The 21,260-nt window shown below is 34.6% G+C and overlaps 1 protein-coding gene across 37 annotated transcripts in view; it reads right to left on the reverse strand.

Moving 5' to 3' along the window:
- The window catches only part of LOC141453191 (uncharacterized), a 194,266-nt gene that overhangs the window by 55,531 nt on the left and 117,475 nt on the right, over window positions 1-21,260 (reverse strand). For all 37 annotated transcript variants that reach the window (XR_012457831.1, XR_012457830.1, XR_012457827.1 and 34 more), the window contains 4 exons: window positions 21,011-21,108; window positions 20,466-20,648; window positions 9,951-10,160; window positions 1,735-1,812 (listed from right to left, as the gene is read on the reverse strand). The gene's annotated coding sequence lies outside the window, so the exon portion shown is untranslated. The remainder of the gene's footprint in view (window positions 1-1,734; window positions 1,813-9,950; window positions 10,161-20,465; window positions 20,649-21,010; window positions 21,109-21,260) is intronic.

Genomic DNA, 21,260 nt, shown 5'->3' on the forward strand with positions numbered 1-21,260 from the left:
AAAAGCTCCTTATTCGCGCTTCCTTCATTCGCGTTTTCACTATTCGCGGATTAAAAAAATGCGACCCAATTCCTATATTCGCGGAAGTACACTATGATAATAAAAGGATTCCAATAGGTATCCAACCCAATATCCTTTGTAAATGCCGTCAAATGGACTAATAAAAAAAGTAAATAGATCTTAGTATTACAACTTTGCCTAAAGTATGTTGTTAAATGATATCGCCGAGGACTTTGACATAAGCCGCCTTCGCCGCGATCGGTGTTTTTGAGAATGTAAACGCACAGAATGAAAGCATTGTTCGTGATCCAGCAATAGAAAAAATGGAAGTGGCGTTGTCATTATGGATCGAAGACCGCATCCAAAAAAAGGGTGCCCCTGAGTGGTCCAATGGTCCGGGAAAAGGCAAAGTATCTTTACGCTCATTTTAAAGAACCTGATGGTAGTTGTAGTGGCAAGTTCAAACTTTGACTGCAAACAAAAGCTTTTAAAAACTGCCAAGCAAGAGAAAATTACAAAATTCTTCAAACCATTGCCTAAGCCTTAAGATAATTAATCAAAATTTTCAAAAACTTCAATTAAATTGATTTTTTTTTTATATTAGTTTTTTTTTTATTTTGTCAGCTAGGAACGTATCCCCTATAATCCCATATAAATTACCATTCCGTATTCACGGTTTCTGTATTCGCGGCATATTTATGGAACATATACCCAGAGAATAAAGAGCTTTTACTGTATATTATTTCAATAATAAGATAAACTAAGTATTAAAAAATAAAATGCTGCAAAATTTGTCCTCATCAAGTCTGAAGTATGAAATGGTATTTATGTGTATTGTACGGTTACAGTTTCACTCTCAGTGCAATCATCTAGGTGCAATAATGCAGGAGTTACAATAGTTACACATGGTGTGAATTTGATGGCATAGTCAGTCTGATTACCATTTACGAGTGCTCTATTCTCAATGGGTTAATTGTGTTGCTATATCGATGCACATGATTTTGTGCCCACACATACAAACACGTCATTTACACGTGGATTTACGCATTTATGTACGCTTACTGGTGAAATTTATTTAAATGACAATTATAATTCATAGTTGAATTAAATTGATCAGTGCCTTGGAGAGTAAAAAACAATCTTTCAGGCGATTAAAAAAAAAAAAAAATAAAGAGGCCTCGCGATTTAGTTTCTTAGATAGTGTTAAGATCAGCAATTAGCTCAACGTATTGAGGTGCTTTCTTGAAGTCTTCCTTTTTCTTTTCTTGCAGTGTACATTTGTACGAGTGAGTTCAAAGTTATTAGAAAAAGTGTAATCCAACTATTGTTCAATTTCGGTTAATTTGGAAACAGAGAAATAAACAAATCTAATAAAAGCAAATAATTCTAGAGTGGGTGATCAAACAATTTATTAGGAACCCCCACTGTGACACTTAACTTAGTTACGCCCCTGGCTTAACTCTTGAAAGGCAATAATCATAAACTAACAGATTATACCTTATGTAAATCCGTCTCTAACGGGGCACAATAAAAATTAACTGCTCAGTTTATCTCAGCCGTAATGCGAACTAGTCAGCTGATAGACGTCACTGAATAATAAAGAATGAAAACATAAATGGGATTTACATTTGAATTTTTTTTTCCTTTTAAAATAAATGACTTTGAAATTATATTTTTTTTTTCATAATTCTTTTTTGTTTACTCGATTACTTGCGTAAGAATAATATTACTTACCCTTCTATCTCAAAAAGAATCATTCGACCTGGTCAAATTTTCAGTTCACTTTTCACCAGTAGAACTTCTTTGCATCACCTGAAAATAATAGGAATAAAATGTTAATTGATTGGAACTAGCTGAACAGGGAAAAATTACTATCATTCTCCTTGAAGAAAAGTATGACATGCTGGCAACATGTTGAGCATTTCTTACAGGGAGATAGCACTACATAGCATGATAGTCCGGCAAAGGGTTGAACTGTACCATTAGTTGATACACATTGACTGAAGACAAATAACTGTCACAAGATATGTTCGCCCTTGGGTCAGCAAACTCAAAATTACACAGAAACAAGGAAGTGTCATAAAAATAATGAGGTATTTGATTGTAACAAGGTAACTATACGATGATAAACTGTTCACACATTTTTTCTTAAAATCGTTCACCCAATCAGCTCGAGAAGCAAATGAAGGGTAAAAACCTCTCCCACAAAATCGTTTATAGGAAAGACAGCTTGTTGATGGATGCTTTTTTCTTCTCTAACCATGATCTTTGAACAAAAGAAGAAAAGAATAATTTCAGTCTAAGGAGTGTGTGATTTCTGGGCTGAGACACTGCTTCCTGCTTCCTGCATACCCTTTTTTCCTTTTTTATACTCGGTAAATTTCTTGTAATATAGTCTTTGTTGTAAAATTTTTCCCTTTAATTCATACCATTGTTTATCTACGTTATTGTAAACTTGGAAAAACAGAGAAAATTTTGAAACCAGTAACTTTATTATTATTATTTTTATTTATTTTTATTGGGAGGAGCAAAGTGCTTTGGAAATGTAGTTAGTTTGAAGTATTCAGTTGAAATTTACACTCTAAAATTGCTTCGATTGGCTGCAATGATGTTAGAGGGATGGTGCACATTTTTCAATATTGTTTACGCGCAATAAATCTCCTGTACAGCCATTGTGACGGGCTTACTCACACACTCACAATAGCTAGACATGTTCAGAGAACGGGAGGTAAAATACCGGAGCCAATCCAACTACAGCTTTTTAATTTGCTCTCTTACCACTGGCGGACATCATCCTCGGACCCTCCTTCCCCCGGAATGTGCAGGCACAAACAAGCCGTCCAACATTTAGGGATATCCCAGATAAACAAGTTTTTACACGTCCCTCTGTTTTACTATAACTCCACCTCTAGCCATCTATAACTCGCCAACATTTCTCAAACAAGTTGACACTCATTTTTAATTGATGGCAGCCAAACTTCTGTCCCAGTGTACACACAGTTTTATTTTGCAAACTTCAACCCTATTGTTGTTTTCCAGGGAGGCAAAAACACATGATTTGTTATTTATTAGCAACGATACCAATTGGCTGGCGGTGTTATTAATTGGATAAATGGTTTTTAAAAAACACTTCTACTATAGTTTTTTTTAATAGCGTGACTTTCGATCGTAAATTTCGCTTTTAAGAAAACTACAGTAAATTTTATTTGAATTTGGAATAATCTGACTATTTACACTTTACTTTTGCACTTCCTCTCAATCAATTGGGTTACTGTCTTAAGTCAAGGTTATAATTTCACTTTCCTTTAGATCGTGGAGGCCGTTCAGTCCTCAAACCCTTCTATCGCCGCACTAGATGTTATTAAAAATCCCTAATGCTGGCCTTCCTCCTAATAGCCCGTAAAAGCTTATTTTTGGTCTTTCCCTCAGTGTACGGTTTATTTTCTTCTAGATCCTTATCTCCTTAATTCTCCTGGAGTGCCTGGTTAGTTATTAGGTGTTTCTGTGTTGTTTCTGTGTTTCTGAGTTGATCATCCCTATCTAACTAGAACACTCGGTCTTCAATTTAGGGGAGCTAATTCAACAATTTAAGGGACAACATTAGAGGGGATGAATGAGTTTGCACCAGGGAAATGGTGATCCCTAACTAGTACTTCTCTAAAAGAACCTGAATGAACTGTTCCACTAGATGGGGTGCATTGAGTTGGGTGCTAACTCCTCGCAACATTAGGGCAAAATAGATCTATTGAGTCGCCAAGCAAAATATGCCTTTTAATAAAACTACACTGAGGAATTGTTTCAGATATTTCTTTGAATTAAAATGAATTAATGTTGTAATAAAAAGGATGGTAAAATGAAGTCAATTTCGCTCAGAGATTTCAGACAGGTGAGGAAACTCGTAATATGAAGAGGTGTATGTTATGTTGGGTTTTTAAGGGAGAGGGACTATGTTTTGAAAACAGAAAATGAACGCTAATCATAATTACCTTTGACTAAAATATTAATGAGTGCAAACTGAGGGGCGGAGAGGTGATGCTGGGGCAGAATGGTGAATGTGTGCGTTCGGAAGGGCTAGTAGAATACGGTTAGAGAAGAGAGCAAATATGAAAATCTTCTTATCTCGCAAATGTGGAGGGGGGATTCCTCTGTTCGTCCCAAACTAATAAGGAGCCCAGGATGGAGAATTGGGTTTGGACTAGCTGTTCTAGACTGCGCTCCCACTCTGATCTCTTCCACTACTGCTCTCTCATTGCTTCTCTACTTGCAGTACTATGTCCTCCTCATCTTAGGGTTTAATTCGTTGATTTAATGTCCGTCTCTGTGAGCAAAGTGTGTCTTCGGCTGGCTCTTGTACTAATATTAGTAGCAGCACCTCCTTCTGCTCCTTATATAACAGCCAAGACCCGGGGTCTCTGCGAACATTCCTCCTAATTTACAAGTAAGTCCCTCCTCCCCTCGCTGCCCCTTCTACCTCATTCTCATTGCCAAGTTTTAGTTAAGATGTATAATTATTGTCCCAAGTTGGATTGTTATCGGGTATGCCCAACCCTCCTCCCATACTCTATCTATCTATCTCACTTTAAATGTCTTGCGTTCTCCTTTAGCCAGTTCTCCTTAGTTAATACCTAATTCTCGGATTGAGATAATGCGATAGAAGACCATTGTCTGCCGGTCTAGATTTATGGCCATCCTACCAAAACAGTCTGTGTATCCTATATAGTAGTTGGGCGAGTGAGAGTGAGAGGCCAAACCAAGGACTTACAAAACGGAAACTTCAACTTTAACGCTAAGTATTTCTTTATTACATATATATATATCTCCTCACCAAATAATTCACATTTAATTAAAATTTATAATAATTTGACTTGACATTTGGCACAAAATTAATTTTGTTAAACTTTTTATTTTTAAATTGTTCTTTTTCATTGTTAATTTTCTTTTTATGATGAAAGGCGCGACAACATCTGAGGTTTTTGGCGCCCGGAGCTTTTTTCAGTGCACTACCGGCTACCGGACAGTGTTCTCTCGTTACAGATATCACTGTCCATCATCGGACAGTGAGAACTGTAAGAAGCTCCTAGGAAGAAAAAATCTAAGAGCCAGCAGCTGAATTCGAACCCGGGATCTCCGCGTGGAAATGATGTTAATTAATTTCAACTGCAGTAGCCCCAGCGAAACAGCCGTTATAAACTAGCTCATGTATGCCATAGATCTTCTCAATTGTTTAAACCATTTAAATCATCCCAAAAATCACTTTACGTAAGAATATTTTTATTAATGTATTTTAAATTAAAAAAATAAGGCATAGATAGACAAAGTGAACTATGCTATTTAGTTCTAAATTACTAAGTGTCCATAACTGGCATAAATCACATCTAAAACATCGATAATTTACACCGGATGTTTCGGTTTTTGGCTACAATATGAGTTACACCGGTTGTAGAACTATGATCTAAGCCATTCAGCAATTCAACCAAAACTTATCAGAACCTATTTTTTTTTCGAATGGGGTATTTCTGAGAAAGTGACAACGTTAATTAAACTCAAATAATTTACAGTATCTTACTATTTTTCACTCTTAACTCTTTTAAGTACCTCTAGCTAATCTATCACCTTTCTTCCTGCCATTAAGATTTTTAGAATTACACATGGTCCCTTAAATCTTAGCAATAATTGCTTAAAGTAATTAACTATGTATTACTTCCGTTTTGGTTACAACCATTAAGACATCATCGTTCTCATACAACGGCATACTATTATTTCTATTCTTAAAAACACAGTGCCTCCTCTAGAGTTTACCAAATCGTTTGTATAGATTAAGTACAGTATCGGGGATAGAGGCACCCGGAACGGATATAAAAAAAATCGAGGCTTCTGTTGCTCCTTTACAAACAGAAAGTTCTTACAATAATATAATTAACGATTTTTTTTTTTGCGCATCAACAGCTGAGGTTATTAGCGCCCGGAGCTTTTTCCAGTGCACTGCCGGCCTCCGGGCAGTGTTCTCTCGTTACAGACAACACTGTCCATCACCGGACAGTGAGCTGTAAGAAGCTCCTAAGGAAGAGAAAATCTAAGGGTCAGCTGAACGATCGTTACTATTTCTTGTTACGTTTGTAAAATACACATACTGTAATAGATTCATGCTGTACACTGTGTTCACAGCACAAGTGGTAATACTTAATCATCAATATACGAGCACAACATGAGGCCATATTTACGTTAGTAATGAATGTTTTGTTACAAACACGATGTCTCATTATTCTCATACTGTGCTAGTAATAAACACATTAGTAATTTACTAGGTTTGTTTATCTTACTATTACTAGCTGATTACATATTATATTATTTGTTGATTTTCGTCTTGCTCTATTATTCTCCATTCTATTTGAAATAGCCATATCCATACATTAACCTAGTAGGTTAAACTAGAAGGTTATATTGAAATTTCATAATTATTAATATAAAAATCATTACTCCCACTTGGTCTAATCATCGGACACTGGTCTGCACTTGCAAGTCTGTTATTGTAGCTGAGGTAGGTGACAGCGCTGTCCTAAATTGCCCAAGGCTACCCTCTGCGTTCGTCCTCCCTCATCAACTCTTGCACTCACAAAAACGTAGGGAAATATAGATCCCGCGACAAAGACGTACGAGGTGGACTTGCATGAAACTGCTGTCAGAAACATAGAGTAGTCAAAATTCCCCCATCACAGTACGGATCTAAAAGTGGGATAAATATGAATAAATCTTACAAGCTAAAAATTATTCACAAACACTCACAGATGCTGTGAACATTTTGAAAAGAATATGAATGGAAAAGCTCTTTTAGCCAGGCTGGATGTTTTACTGTTTGCGCCAGAAAGACGGAAGATATTCCAAGCTCTTGGATAAAATAGTAAAGCGACTGAAAGTGCGAATATAAAGTTTTGTGTGTGAGAATGATTCTAGGCAAGCGAATTGAACTTCAAGGAGATATAGGCTTGGAAATTCTAAAAGTACAGAGAAGAGCGAGGGAAGTGAAGGAAGAAGGGTGATTGAGTCACAGAATGAGATAAAGTTGGAAGTAGAGAGTAAGTGAAGCAATAGAAAATGGGATAGGCAGAGGCGTGTTGCAAGTCTTCTTTAGGTTAGTGTACATCCTTGGATGGAAATGGAAGCGCCAGCAGAAGAAGAAGAAGAGGACAAGGAGTTGGCATGAGCCGTGCTCTATCTCACAGACTGTCTGGATTATCCCTGTGTTTATGTGTGAGCCATGTCGCATCACTACTTGAGCCCATCTACTCCTCCTGCAGGATGTACCCAACAGCCTGCCAGCCCCCCAAAGAGTCTTGTACGGGATATATCCAGGACCAACCAGTAACCGCCCAAGCTCTTACACTATCCAACCTTATGCACTAACTCACTTCTTCTCTCTTCTGTTTCTTTTCTGCTCCACTATCTTCCGCCATCTTTCGCTTCTTTTCTAACTCCACTAATAAAATAAAATACAAGACTCAAAGTTAATCTGATTCCATATCAAAATAATTCCTACTTAAATTATCATACAAATTGACTTTATTTATAAACCAGCAGTCTGTATTTTCTATTTACGCTTACACAAAATAATATTTTCAATCTATTTACTTACTTCTAGTCAGTTACTAAAGCAGAAATGTGCTGTGAACATATTCTCTTGCAGAAATTATTACAATTCAAAAATTACAAATTATCTTAATACCAATAAAAAGAGTGTACGGTAATAATAATAATAATAATAATAATAATAATAATAATAGTAATAATAATAATTATTATTGAACTTGGAGACCGTAGTTAGAAGAATCTGCTAAGATTGTGATCAGGTCTGTATCATCAAAAGCGCCCTTTGCCACGCTTTCCTAACTTAAGTTGAACAACCTTCCACACGTGTTTTCAAACTTTTATATGTAGATTCCTGAGAACTGACCAAACATATTTATTCCTAAAAGAACACGAAACACGAAAGAATGGCTTTGTAAGTATTTAATTATTTTTAACATACACACAAGAAAATCTAAAAGCAAAATCCTTGGCGACCTAGACAACTATTTATTTTTCTAAAGCAAAGAGGCAATTCGAAAAATAGTTGCCTATCTTCAGGAACTTACTCTAAATGGCATAATTTCTTTTTTGTTTTTATTAGAAGGGAGAGCCAAGAAAAAGTTATTAACGTCAAAATTAAGAAATTGGTATGTGGACGTGTAAGTTACTTAAGGAAGTAATTAAAATTGAGAATTCAAGCATTTATAAAAGTAATTGTCTTTTTTTGTTAGTTAATTATTTTTTTAAATGATTACGACAGATTTTTGTTTAGTTTAAAGTAGACACGAAAGTTTTTCATAATCAGTAAAGTATGGTGTACTGAAGAAGGTACACGTAAATATAAGTAGATAAGAGAAACGTGAGAAACAATATTATTCTTTATCTAAAGGCCCTTCACTGATTTGAACTTCTGCTACTGAAGGCGGTTCACTTTGGTGGGCGTGGCCACAAAGCCAGAGATAGTGCGCTCCAAAAGGAAGGTGGAGGAACAGAAGAGTCTGCTATTTATGCCCAAACTACCATTTAGGTTTAGCAGCCCAGGGCTTGGTTTAGTATTAGAATTTCCGGAGGTAGGAGTGTGGGAAGCCGGCCATTATCAATTCGAAAGAAATATATTAATCGTTTCTAATTGCTAACGTTACCCGTTGCAGAAGGATTAGGGAAGGCGCGAGTAGCTAGGCAAAAGCGGCAGGGATTAAGGAAATGCCATGAATTGATTGTAATTGTAGCTTGGGAACGTATGACAATGCGGCTGGAGACCAAAGGGGACGATCGTAAATATGTAGGAATATAGAGGGATAGGGAAGGTATAACCGATGGGATTACCCCAGGCGGATCTAATTGCCATGGATTTGGACTCAAACCGAGGTTTTGGGGCTCGCTAAAATAGCCCGCAATCAACGAAGATTTTTTTTTTCTTTCTTTTTTTAGTAAAGAAAGATAAGAAAAGCCCCCTAATTAGCTGAAGAAACTAAGCGATAATTAGCCACACATTTAGAAGTCCAAAGTTTAGGGTTATGCAGAAGATCCGGAGTCCGCACAAAAGGATTAAGAAACCAGAATTAAAAACGACCTATTTGGAAAGATAACTGGTCCTCTGTGACACTGCTAAAACCAGCACAAGTTCAGTTAAATTTTATTTTTTTAAACAGTTTAAATTTTCAGTATTTTAATTGCAGTGAGAGCTTTAGATGATAAAATTGGATCACTCATTTTAGGCTGAAAAGCACCACCCACTAAACGAATGAATTTGGATTACATTGCTCTAAAATTAAAAGCTTATTACTAATCCACATAGGTTCGTCCGAACGGAAAAGAAATTATAGCTAATTTCAAGAGATTTACTTTCTGCTCCTTAGTAACTCCTCTAAAAAGAATGTAAACCTTCCTTCTACCTCGTTTTTACTGGGAACTAAGCTCAAATTCGATTTTTTTTTACTCCACGGTCAGGACTTAAGCCACTGTCAGGAAATGAGTGAGGTGTGCCCCCACATAAGGCAGGGTAATGCAAAGTATAGAATAACCTGAGTTCTTCAGGAGCAGTTTAGGAGGCGATAGAGGTGGCCAACAGAGCTAATCTACAGAGTGAATTCCCAGCAGAATCAAAGATCTGGCGAGCAAGTATAACCAGAAAAAATCTGAGGTATGACTCGATCTTAGTAAAAAATAACCTACAAATATTGGATTTTTCGATAGTCAATGTCGACTTAGAAGATGCCTGTGTGAAAGCTTATAAAATGGACAGCATCAAAGATAATAGTAGTCTGAGAAGGAGAGATCAAAGGAGTAATATCTAACAGTATGGATTAAAAGGAGACAGTGAAAATTGTTAATGAACATTACATACTAATAATAATAAGAGCTATCTGTTAGGTGCAGAGATTTACCTGAGGGTTAAACGGGTCCAGTACAGCCACTTGTCAAGTTGTACTCTAAAGTGAACAATGCTGTGCAGTTAGCAGTGGAGATTCATAGAATAAATCTGCCTTTATCGCTATTGAGGACTTCACCTGACAGCTAGTTTCTCTCTCTGGATAACAACTGGTGTAACATTTCCATCCTGTTCATGATCATTTTCAAGAATAAGTCCTCTGTACCTGATAACATACATTGCTGTATTACTATGATTGTACGTATTGTTACAAAGCAAAGTAATTCCTGGAATAAATTAGCAAATACATTAAGTCTCCCACTAATAAAGAAGAACTTCCTTTCAAGGAGCTTCTTCCGGTGATGATCGGTGCAATCTGTAAGGAGTGAACACTCTCCGAAGGCCAACAGTGCCCTGGAGGAAGCTCAGGGAGAAAGCTTATGGCTCAGAAGTTGTCGAGGCTTAAATTAAAAATAATAATGAATAAATAAATAAAAAAGAAGTAGAAGAAATGACAGAAATTTCCCTTCTTTGCCGTCCTTTTTCCATTTTAGGCCACAAAAATACTATAGATGATAAGAGATAAAAAGGAAACATTCATTTTTAAATTATTCTAAAATGACCAAACACTTATGCTTTAAGTGTTAAGAGGTTAAGGGATTTCCAGGCCAAAACTTAGTCAATACTATATTACTCACAAATGTTATTTTCTACTACTCGTACTCCTATTGGAGAAGATGAGAATAAGCCTTATTAGAAAGCAGATTCAGTCGAACTTCCGTGTTAATTTCCTATAAATATTTATAAAGATTTTTTTAAATTTCAATTCATTATTTGATTACATGTTCATTGTTAACTTTAAATTAACAGTTAGTTTTGCAGTCCTTAGTTTAATTGTAAACAAGAATATATTCCTAATGACAACATATTTTGAACTAATGACAATGACAACTATTAGAGGCTTAGAGAATGAGAAAAAAATTACGGTTAATTTTAAATTACTGAATATAATTCAAGGATAATGCTTTTTTGAAAAGAAGCTTTTGTAACTTTTTGAAACTAAAAATAGTAAAAAGGTCTAACTTTTAATGAAACTGAATTTACAATAAAAATAACTAGAATGATTTTACCTAGTTGTCCCCTGAAAACATCTCTACAATAAATTATTATTATTATTTTTTTTGGGGGAGGAAAATTTCCATCTTTTAATGAAAAAAAATGCCCTCAAATTTCACATTATTTTTCTAGTCAAAAAGTTCGTTTTTCAATGTCGAATCCATACGCATTCTGTATAATTTTATTTGTGGATGGTTGTTATAAGTTTAGGACTTGCAGTAAGTTGGGACATGAAAGCCGAGTTATTTTTTATTATAAAAAACTTTGTATACCTCTTGGTCCTGCGAAGCTAATATGCATTATGGTACTGGGTTAGATTCCCGGTCTTAGACCTTGGATTTTATTTGTTAATAAAATAAATTTACAGCTAAGTATGTTTGCTAGTCGCCTCCGTCCACGACATCTAATTGGTAGTTGGACGTAAAGTCCGCCTGAATTAATAGGCGATTACTACTACTACTACTACTTTGTGTACCTCTTGGCCAAACAAGGGAAATAAAAATTTAACTAAATATTTTTACTAAAACAAGTACTGAAACTCCTTCAAGTAAGTTGTGAAAAACGGAATATTAAAATAAAAAAAATCTATACATTTTTCTTGGTGGGAAGCTTGATGGCAAATTACTTATGCCATTTCTCAAAGATTTCTGCCACGAAATTGAAAATGTTACTTCGCTATTACAAATTTTGTAATGAACCACGTGAAACTGAAGATCACATCACCTAAATAAAATAACGGCTCTATGCTACTGCAGTAGTGTTCATTATTTCTTTGGTGAATAATGTTTAATGATATAAAATAAAGAATAACGGCAGGATATATTTCGGCCTAAGGGCTAGTGGAAGGGCCAGAATGATTCCCTATGCCACATCCTCTACTATATATCATACATGCACTTTATAACATATGTTTCTAGCGTACCCTTTGAAGTTAGAATAGTGCCAGCGGCGAAGGTTTTCCCGCGTGTTCTTGTCAACAAGTTATTTTAGTTTGTTTGTGTTAGTTGTAGGGTGAGGCGAGTTGGTTGGAGTATTCACTATCTCTCTCTCTCTCTCATTCTACCTCTTCCACCCTCTTTGTCACCACCCCCCTCACTGTAGGGCATGTCAAAACTCCTGCTCGTAATGTAGGTATATATAGATATATATCTGGTAATTGGTGCGACATAAGCCCGTTGTTCAAAATATACAACCGGGAAAGTAAATTAGGAATCGTTCAACTGGTTTTGTATGATTGTTGTGTCAATGCAAAACGTATGGCCATTAGTTTGAAAATAGCAACTCTTCTATAATGCCCTTCCTCTAAAATTCCACTCTATTCATCCATTTCCCTATCCCCATTAACCTCCCGTCCATATAACTATCACAATTCTCTTGATCTCTTCTCCACCCACACTCATTCTCTGTGTAATTTCTCTATCCACATTTTCTGATTGAGCTTTAAACAATCATACCCCTTTGACTTTGTCCATTTTAACGGAAATTGGATTTTACTGCTATTGACTGCCTTTATTAATTTTTTTTCTTCTTCTTTTGCCAGTTAATTTTTTTCCTAAAACTAGCTTCCATAGAATCAATTCATTATTGTCAGAAATTAACGCCAAAATTAGTGAAGACGATTATAGTATACCTACAACCGTGCAGTTTTCTACTTTGTTTTTTACCACAATCAAATAGGTCTCTTCCAGATAACAAAAAATGGTTTTTACAAAACCTTTTGAGTCTCTCGTGTAGACGAATGTAAGAACCATTACTGAAAAACAAAAGATCGCAGGGTTTAATATTGATGTTTTGATTTCAGTGCCGCTAAGATACTGCAGTGTAACTTTTCGACGAAATCGGCTAATCGGTAAAGGCAATTTTATTAGTTAATACTTTACTTTATGAACGTGGAAGGTATTGCAAGAGAGAAAGATCAGTTAAAGTAATCAGTCTAAACCACTTAAGTTCAATACTTATTTCTCTTTATTTCATCCGTAAATTAGTTAGTTTCTGTTTGTCAGGGCAAAGTTGAATATCTTAATTTAAAATTATCTTAGTTAACTATTAACTCACCGAAGCTGCTTAGTTCTTTAAGTTAAATAAAAGTAAGAAGTAATAATAAAAAAAAACTAATTGAGTAATGAAGGTTTCCTTTTTAAATCTACTTTAAAAAAAAAGGAAAAAAGGTGACATTTATTTAAATTATGCAAAATTACTATCCAAAAAAACGGAAGTATGAAAATAGCCTAGAGCAAAAAAGTTAGGAAGTTTATACATACCAAATTATAACTGATATAATTTTTGGGTACGTTGTCAGAACTTGAAGTACCATTTTCATGTTTTAGTGCAGTGTGCACGTGTGAGTACTGGTACTAACTCAGAATTACCACACGGCTAAAAGTTTAGTCTTCAGGGGAGGAGTAAAAGGTAGGAGAAAGAGAGAGAGAGAGAGCATTCTGTAAACCTTAAAGAAAAGAAGGGCCAACTCAAAAGGGAGATGATGAACACTGCAAAAAGGGTAAGTAAAGTTTACAAAAAAAAAAAAAAAATGTCCACATGCATTAGAGGAGTTTGCACGAGTGGTTTGGAAAGTAGATGAAGTGGAGAGAATGTATTCCCCATACTGGGAGGAGCCAGTAGGAGGCGGCAAGAAATGAGAGCAGTCTAACAGGAGTGTTTTTTTTTTTTTATTTTACGAAATCTAAAACTGAAACTTATTTGAAGACTTTTATTTTAAAAATTTCATCCAAAGCACCACGCTTATGCTTATGGTGTTTACTATGGGTGGCAAGCTTTTCCTACCTTACTGGAGTTCCAAAAAAAAAAAAATAAAAAAAATAAACTACTGAAGGAGAAGGCAGAAGAAAAGAAAAGGCTTGGATATAGCAAGAAAGGGCGGCTTACAGATGGCGGCCGCCCAGTTTAAAGTAGAAGAGATTAAAATTTATAATAAAATGTTTTTCTTTCAGGGCAAACATAAAGATTATTTTGGAAAGTGAGTCGGCTCACACACAGTTGATAAAGAGAAAAGTTTCGCAAGGTCGTACATTCAACTTAACTTTCCTTTTTGTGCAAGAGAAGGCGGGTGTGTGTATATAAATATAATGAGATGGAGGTATTTTTCTTTTTTCTCATCTGAAAGTAAAGAAGTCGAAATTTTATTTCAGCAATAATGTACGGTTAGGGCTTAAACTTTTCTTTTCCTATTTTTTTTTTCTCTCTTTAATTCAAAAAGTATTATTTTCTTAGGGTTTAATGAGAAAGGAAGACGGTCTTTTTTTTTTATATCTTATGGTGGAATTTGAAATCGAGATTGTTCTCATTTTAAAGATAAATTACTTGAAATAGATCAAATGATTTCCATTAATGGAGTACAAGATGTTCCACAATAATTCAGAGTTAAATTTTAAAGGAGCGAAGTTGGTCACAAATAAATGTGATTAACATGCAAGCAATGTGTAAACAAAATTATAAGAACCATTTTCGAAAAAATATGCAAAAAATCTATTTGTCAAAATGGCAGTTTCGCTAAGCCGATTTTTTAAAATTTTATTTTTAATATTGGATGTTGGATAACATAATTTTAATTAAAATGAAATAGGGGATTCCTTACAGCAAAGTGTGCGATCAGAGTGAAAGTGTCAGTCTAGTGTGGCCGGCCCATTTTCCAATGGTCTCATAGTCAAGTTTTAACAAGACCAGAACACGCTAAGTCCATTGGTATAAGTCCAATGGCAAGAAGACTTTTTCGCATAGTTTCCGGGCTAAAAGAGGAAACTGCTTATCACCTCGTGAGTGACTGATTAGAAAACAGAATTGAGGGGGAGTGAGTGAAAAGTCCTGCAGTTAATAATCAACGTTGATCAATGGTTCAGTGCACAAACGCAAGTCCAATTGGGGAGCTCCAAACCCGGCTAAGGGACGACTCCGTACAGTTCTGCGTCGAGGGTATTTCTGTGCTCAGTTTGAGGAACTTGTTATATTTTACACATCTTTTTTCCCCTTCCCAAGTATAAAATAATTAATTGTAAAACAATCCATTATTACAGACTTCATTATTATAATAAATTTGCCTTATTTTTTCTCTCCATGTGAATACCTACAAAAATAATTGCCAGCTAGAATAGACTAATATGGAAATATAAATATAAAAATTAAATTTTTCATTGTAAAAAACCTGAAACATGTCAGAAAGAAATATTGAACCTCGAATCATATGTTATGGGTACAAGTTAAGTTTATATGTTCATTTTGTACATTATTTGATCTACTTTCAATAAATACATGAAATCATTTAAAGAAAAAACCTATGTGATTGATATACACACACGAAATAGAATGTATAACGAGCAGTCTTGTACAATGGAAGGGAAGAATTAATTAAATATGTCCATAACATCGCTATTGAAGTATATATACCTATATATAAATAGTAAATGGTAGTTGGACGTTAAGCCCCGCCTGAAAAAATAGGCGATTACTTTACTTTACTTTATATATAAATATACAAAAAACATAGGCACAACCCGCTCTTATGTAAGTATTTATTAAGAGAATAGAAAGTTCCGATATTATAACTTAGTTCAAATTTATGACTAAGCTGAGACAGCTGTAATACAAAAAGAACTTCGAGTAAGGCAGAACTTTGGATGTAACAGAAAAAAGAAAATGAAGAAATGTACGATACTAATGTCACCTAAATAGAAACATATAAATCAAAAATATAAAAGTGAATTGTAACGAAGAGAATAATACTGTGAAGATCAAGAAAGCTGAAGGCGGCAGGCAGGAGATGTTACTAAAGACGAACATCTGAGCACCGCTGCTCGCTATGGTCCTGATGTTTATATGTAGGAAAGTCTGTATATTAAACATATAAATTAGCGAGTTGATCCGCACATGTATAGGACATATTCACACAGAGGAGTGGGCATGTATGTGACTACGGACAGACAACCAGATGTACAACGGTCCAACCTCATAGAATACATAAACTTCAACCCGGCACACAACCCAGTCCTTCGTACTTGTAAGTTCTTTAACGCAACTTGGCCCGGCACACCCTACCTCAAGCTCCAGGACAAGCCCTTCGCCCTATTTTCCATACTTTTCTTCCCTTACAAAAAAAAAAAAAAACCCTTCAAGTTGCATCAATAAATTTATTTTTATTTCGTCATTTCTACCCTCGTATCAAAGTTTGTTTCTGCCCTGTGTAGCCTATCCATTTTACTGAATGTCTTTCAGTCTCAGTTGGCCCGTTGGAAAGGGCAGTTTGAATCTAAATCCTCCTCTACTACTTTTAGCGAACGTTTGTGTGTTCGTCGTGTTGTGTGAAAAGAAACAGGAAGAGAATGTGTTGGTTGTAGTGGTAATATCATTCCCTGACGTTTTATTAAAAATCCTTTTCCTACTCGCACACAACCATATAGAGCTCTGAGAATGGAGTCTTTCGTTAAGATTCCAGGCAAAGCTGTGCAGCCCAACTCTAAAAGTCCAACTTTATGGACTTCAGTGGCTTATTCCTCTAGAGACTTCTGCACATATATGTCTATTTACTATCTCAATCCACACTTTATATTCTTTGTACATGTTTATTACTTCTACGGGTATTCCTCGACATCAATAATTTTTATATTTTAATACACGCACTAAGATTAAATGGATTAATACATTAGTAAAAATATGGAAAGAGAAATCTGCAGCAACCAAAGTTCTAATCTTTAAATTTATTTAAACTCACAATCATTAAATACACTTTCGGTCGAAAGATTTGGTGGATATTCTTCGCGCGAACTGGAAGTGAATTTCCTCGCTTCTTTTTCAACGTAGGGTTTCAGTTTCTTGTTCTGAATGTTGTACGATACTTTGTTTACTGTTGATAGAAGGCTGATTTATTTACACTTCATTCCATCATTGCACAAAAGTAAATTAAAAAAAATAATGTTATTTTGTTTTGAAAAATGACATTTATTGGATGAAGTAAATTGCGGTTGCATATTTGTAAATAAATAAATGAATTAGACAGAAACAGATAAAAAAAAAAAACTACAATTGTTATGTAACTGACATCCGTTTTCATCATAAAGTGTAGAGCGCCCTTTAATACAGCTAGTACATACATCATTCTGAATTGGGAGTGTACAAATACAGACTCAGTGTTTGTGGCAGTGATGGAATCATTTTCACATTTCATAAATCTGTGGCCGCAGGCCATCTTCCTATAAAACTCTTCTCCAATACAGTTAGATTACACAAAATTTTATTTCATAAAACGTAAAATTTATCACTTTCTTTTTTTTATTTTTATTTTTAAATAAATGATAAACTGTATAAAAGATGAATCTGGGTTTGTTTGTGGACAAGGACATTATATTTGCTTCTGAACACATTAAATAAGTATTGACGTCTTAAATATTACGTTACTTAGAAATTCAATTGCACTTCCTAAAGTAAATCCTCCTTCCTGAGTAAAGTATGTTTACGCAACGTTAGAGGAACCTATGTTACATAAATTATGGAAAAACTAAAAACAAAAAAGAAATTAGCAATACAGGTAAAATGTAAAACGCTCTCAGCTGTGGGCGATGCGAATGCTTATTCAAAGTAAGTTAGAATATTGTAGGTAATGTTTTAAAAAAGGAGTTTATAAATTATTCGTAATTCTTGGTGAATTACAGTATAGGATACGGAGTGCCCAGAATGTATGGTACACTCTCTAGGCCTAAAAGGTTTGACTATGTATTACCAAGTGTGGTCGTATTAAACAACAATGAATACATTATTATGAGAAATGTAAGGAAGCTGAAAGTGGGGGGAAGGTTTGTTTCAATGAATGGCTCTAAGGAAATTCACTTGAGGGTGTTCCTACAGAGACGGAGCTTAGTGATGGTGTTTTTAAATAGTTAAGTATGTGCTACAGGCGAACGAGCACCACCCGCCCAGGAACAGGGGGAAAAAACCTCTTCGCCAAGAACTTAGCCAATTCAAACTGCTTTACAATATGAAAGAGTTGTACGGACGATTTACTTTTGTGTTCAGGATACTACTGTTCCCCTCACCGGCCACGAACATAACTTCTCTATATACGACCCTGTCCTATATAGTCTCTACATATCTGTGTGTTCAGCCACTCTGAGTATAATTTTCTTGTATAAAGTACGATCTTTGAGGTAAATAGGGTCGGGGAAGTACATTTATACTAAGAGAAAGAGTAGAATAACCAGTTGGAAAGATCTACCATTTTAATAGCTCCCTCAAGGGGCTTCGCCCCTCTAATGCCTTCCACCCAGTAAACCTCCTCTTACTTTTAGTTCACTTATATCCATCTACCTTTTAGAGTTAGGCCATCTTTTATTTCTGTTGAACTTTATTAGCTAAACTTCTCTAAAATTGTCCATTCTGATTCCCTTAGTCTGTCCTTAATCAATTTCTCTTATTAATTTTAAGAGATAAGGAATACGACCCTGGCATTCTCAATGTTATTGATATGGGCAGGCCAGCTTATCTTCTTCTTTTTTTTTATCAGAAAAGGAAGCTAAGTGTAAGAAGATGTAGTTATTATACTTACCAACAGATTTGGAGTGGATTGCTAGGTAGTTGTGGAAGCTAAGGAAGCGAAAATAGATTAGATTTAAAATAAAAGAGGTATTAAAGTCTTTGAAAGAAGAATAAAAGTAAAAAAAAAATTTTGTTGAAGAAAATTCATCACTTGAAGACATAGTAGGTAGTGTTGACAATGAGACAGACCTTTAGATTCTCTGAATGTAACGAGAATTCACCGACTATTTAAGGAAATAGTGATCAATCAAATAAGAGTAAAGAATTTGGTAATGCTGCGGTAGTTTATACAACAGCACAGCCATTCTCTGTCGAAAGCAGTGCATCAAGTCCATCCAGGAATGCACCCAGACAGATTTTTTTGTTCTAACGTTGAGGATATTTTATCATCTCTAAGTATAGCTAAGCATAGTGAAATGTTGGAAACAGAAACAAAATTGGCGATGTTAGGATATTTTGGGATTCTAGGATGAGAATAGTGCGTTTAAAGAATAGTTTTTCGAGGAATTTAGATAACAATAGAAGGAGACTAATCGAGATATAAAGAATATATCGCCATGCTTTTTATGAGGGTTGGGTACAAAGATAATCAATATTATTGTTTCCACTAGAAAGAAAGAGTGGTACCGAATGCAGGATTTATATTGTAATTATCTTTTTTTTATCTAAAAATAGCGTAGACCACCGAAGAGTTTTTTAGAATAAAAATAAACCTGAATCATATAACACTAAGAATGAAGCTCATTTTCCACCATTTCCTTGAAAACTTTAGCTGACTTTAAAATGGATTTTATGAAAAGGATCTGGAACATCTTAGTTACGCCAACTAATACCAACTAGACAGACTAATAACGCCTAAGGGAAAACAAAAATAATATAAAAAATGTAGTTATTTGTATTAAAGTTAGAATCTTCGTTGTATATTTCCATTACAAACTAGAAATAGAAAATCTAAAAGAGATTTCATGTTCTGAACATGTCAATCCATTTCTTCTGTTTAAACTTGAACTAACAGACCTCACTCTTCTACTACTTATCATCAACTCCGTATTTCATTTATGATGTTCCTGCGACAAAATGGTAAATTCCATTTTAAAAAGGATAGGTCTGATAGTAAAACCACTAATCAAACTTACTGGAAATAATGGAAAACTGAGTTCCAAAAAAGGAAAATACAAGGAAAATTGAATCAATATTGGGCTTTAATGTTATATTACTCTCTGGAAAACGTAATTACTAAAAAGTATCAACAATGAATCCAATGGAAGATATATTAATTACCTAATATTTAGATAAACTTAATTAATATTAGAAGTGTAAATTTCATGTTACATTGAGTAATATAATTAAAATGGAGGACCATTATTTGATTAATTTGAAGAATTTGATTAAGGTCATTGCAACGGGTTGTTCATTTGCATTCTCTAAAATGATCTGATGTGAATCCTCATACGTCTTTCTTTTACAATTTTTTCGTAACGCAAAATGCATATTAAAATTATAGTTGGCTAGAATTAAGTGTCGTCATTGCTCCCCCCAAAATCCACTTAAATAAATAACTCCCAAAACTTGTAAGCTTGGGATTCGCAAACTTTAATTATGAGAGCCTGCTAATAAACTGCAAAAGCTCTTTTTTCATATCTTTAATGATTAAAAACATTTATTGAAAACACAATGGACCATTTATACCATTTATGATGGATGAACTGCTTACTAACTTCAATACGCATCAATCAAAAATTGATTTTGGAGAGCGTACAAAAACATCAATCACAATTTAATATGACCAACCAACTCATTTGAATAATAAATAACATATTCAAGATGGACTTTTTGTAAATAAGGACTATTTCTTTTCTTTTTTTTTCCTCAATACCTCAGCAGCTTGTTGGAAGAACTTTGGTCTACTTGTTACAGCAATCATCTGGGGTTATGGTTTTCAATCTTCGTTTAATTTCCTCCTGGAGAATGGCAGCCTCTCAAGATTTTCCAGATGAGAAATTTTCAACGGCTCTGCTGTTGACATGACGACTGCTCTCATATTCACGCCAACGAATAGCTGAAAATATTATTGTTAACATAGAGAATTGTTTGTTTTATCAATTCTGATGAAAATTGCCTTAATTACAGATCAAACTCTCAACTAATGAAACTAACATCAACCAATTAATGTTTTTTCTAGTTCTATGATAAATCTTTAGTCTTCCTTATTAAATAAATAAAGCCAGCGTGGAATTATAGAAACTGCTTTTCAATGAATTTAATAACCAAATTATTAATTCCTTTACTATTCTTTTATTGCCATTATTACCCTCTACAAATAAAATTATTTATTTTTCTTTTGTACAACTTGCATGTTTTGATTATTTTCCTCCTTTATTGTATTTAGTTTTTAAATAAACTTATGAGCAAAGAGCTTACTTTTTTGTTATTTGTGACCAAACTCCAGCAAACAGCTTATCCATGCCAGTTAAAGTTTCCTGTATGTTTTAGTTTAACTCCTCAATGTGACTAAATATCTACAACAAGCATTTTAAACAATTTATTTCGTAAATTAAATTTTCATTTCGGGGCAAAATTTAATTATAATAAGTAAACAAGTAATAAGTATTTTTCACCCAACAATTCTCGCCATGAACACTGCAATACAGTCATTCCCAGTCTGATACTT

Source organism: Rhodnius prolixus, unplaced genomic scaffold (genome assembly GCF_049639745.1).
Source record: "Rhodnius prolixus isolate KJV_2025 unplaced genomic scaffold, Rpr scaffold_3, whole genome shotgun sequence".
Lineage (NCBI taxonomy): Eukaryota > Metazoa > Arthropoda > Insecta > Hemiptera > Reduviidae > Rhodnius > Rhodnius prolixus.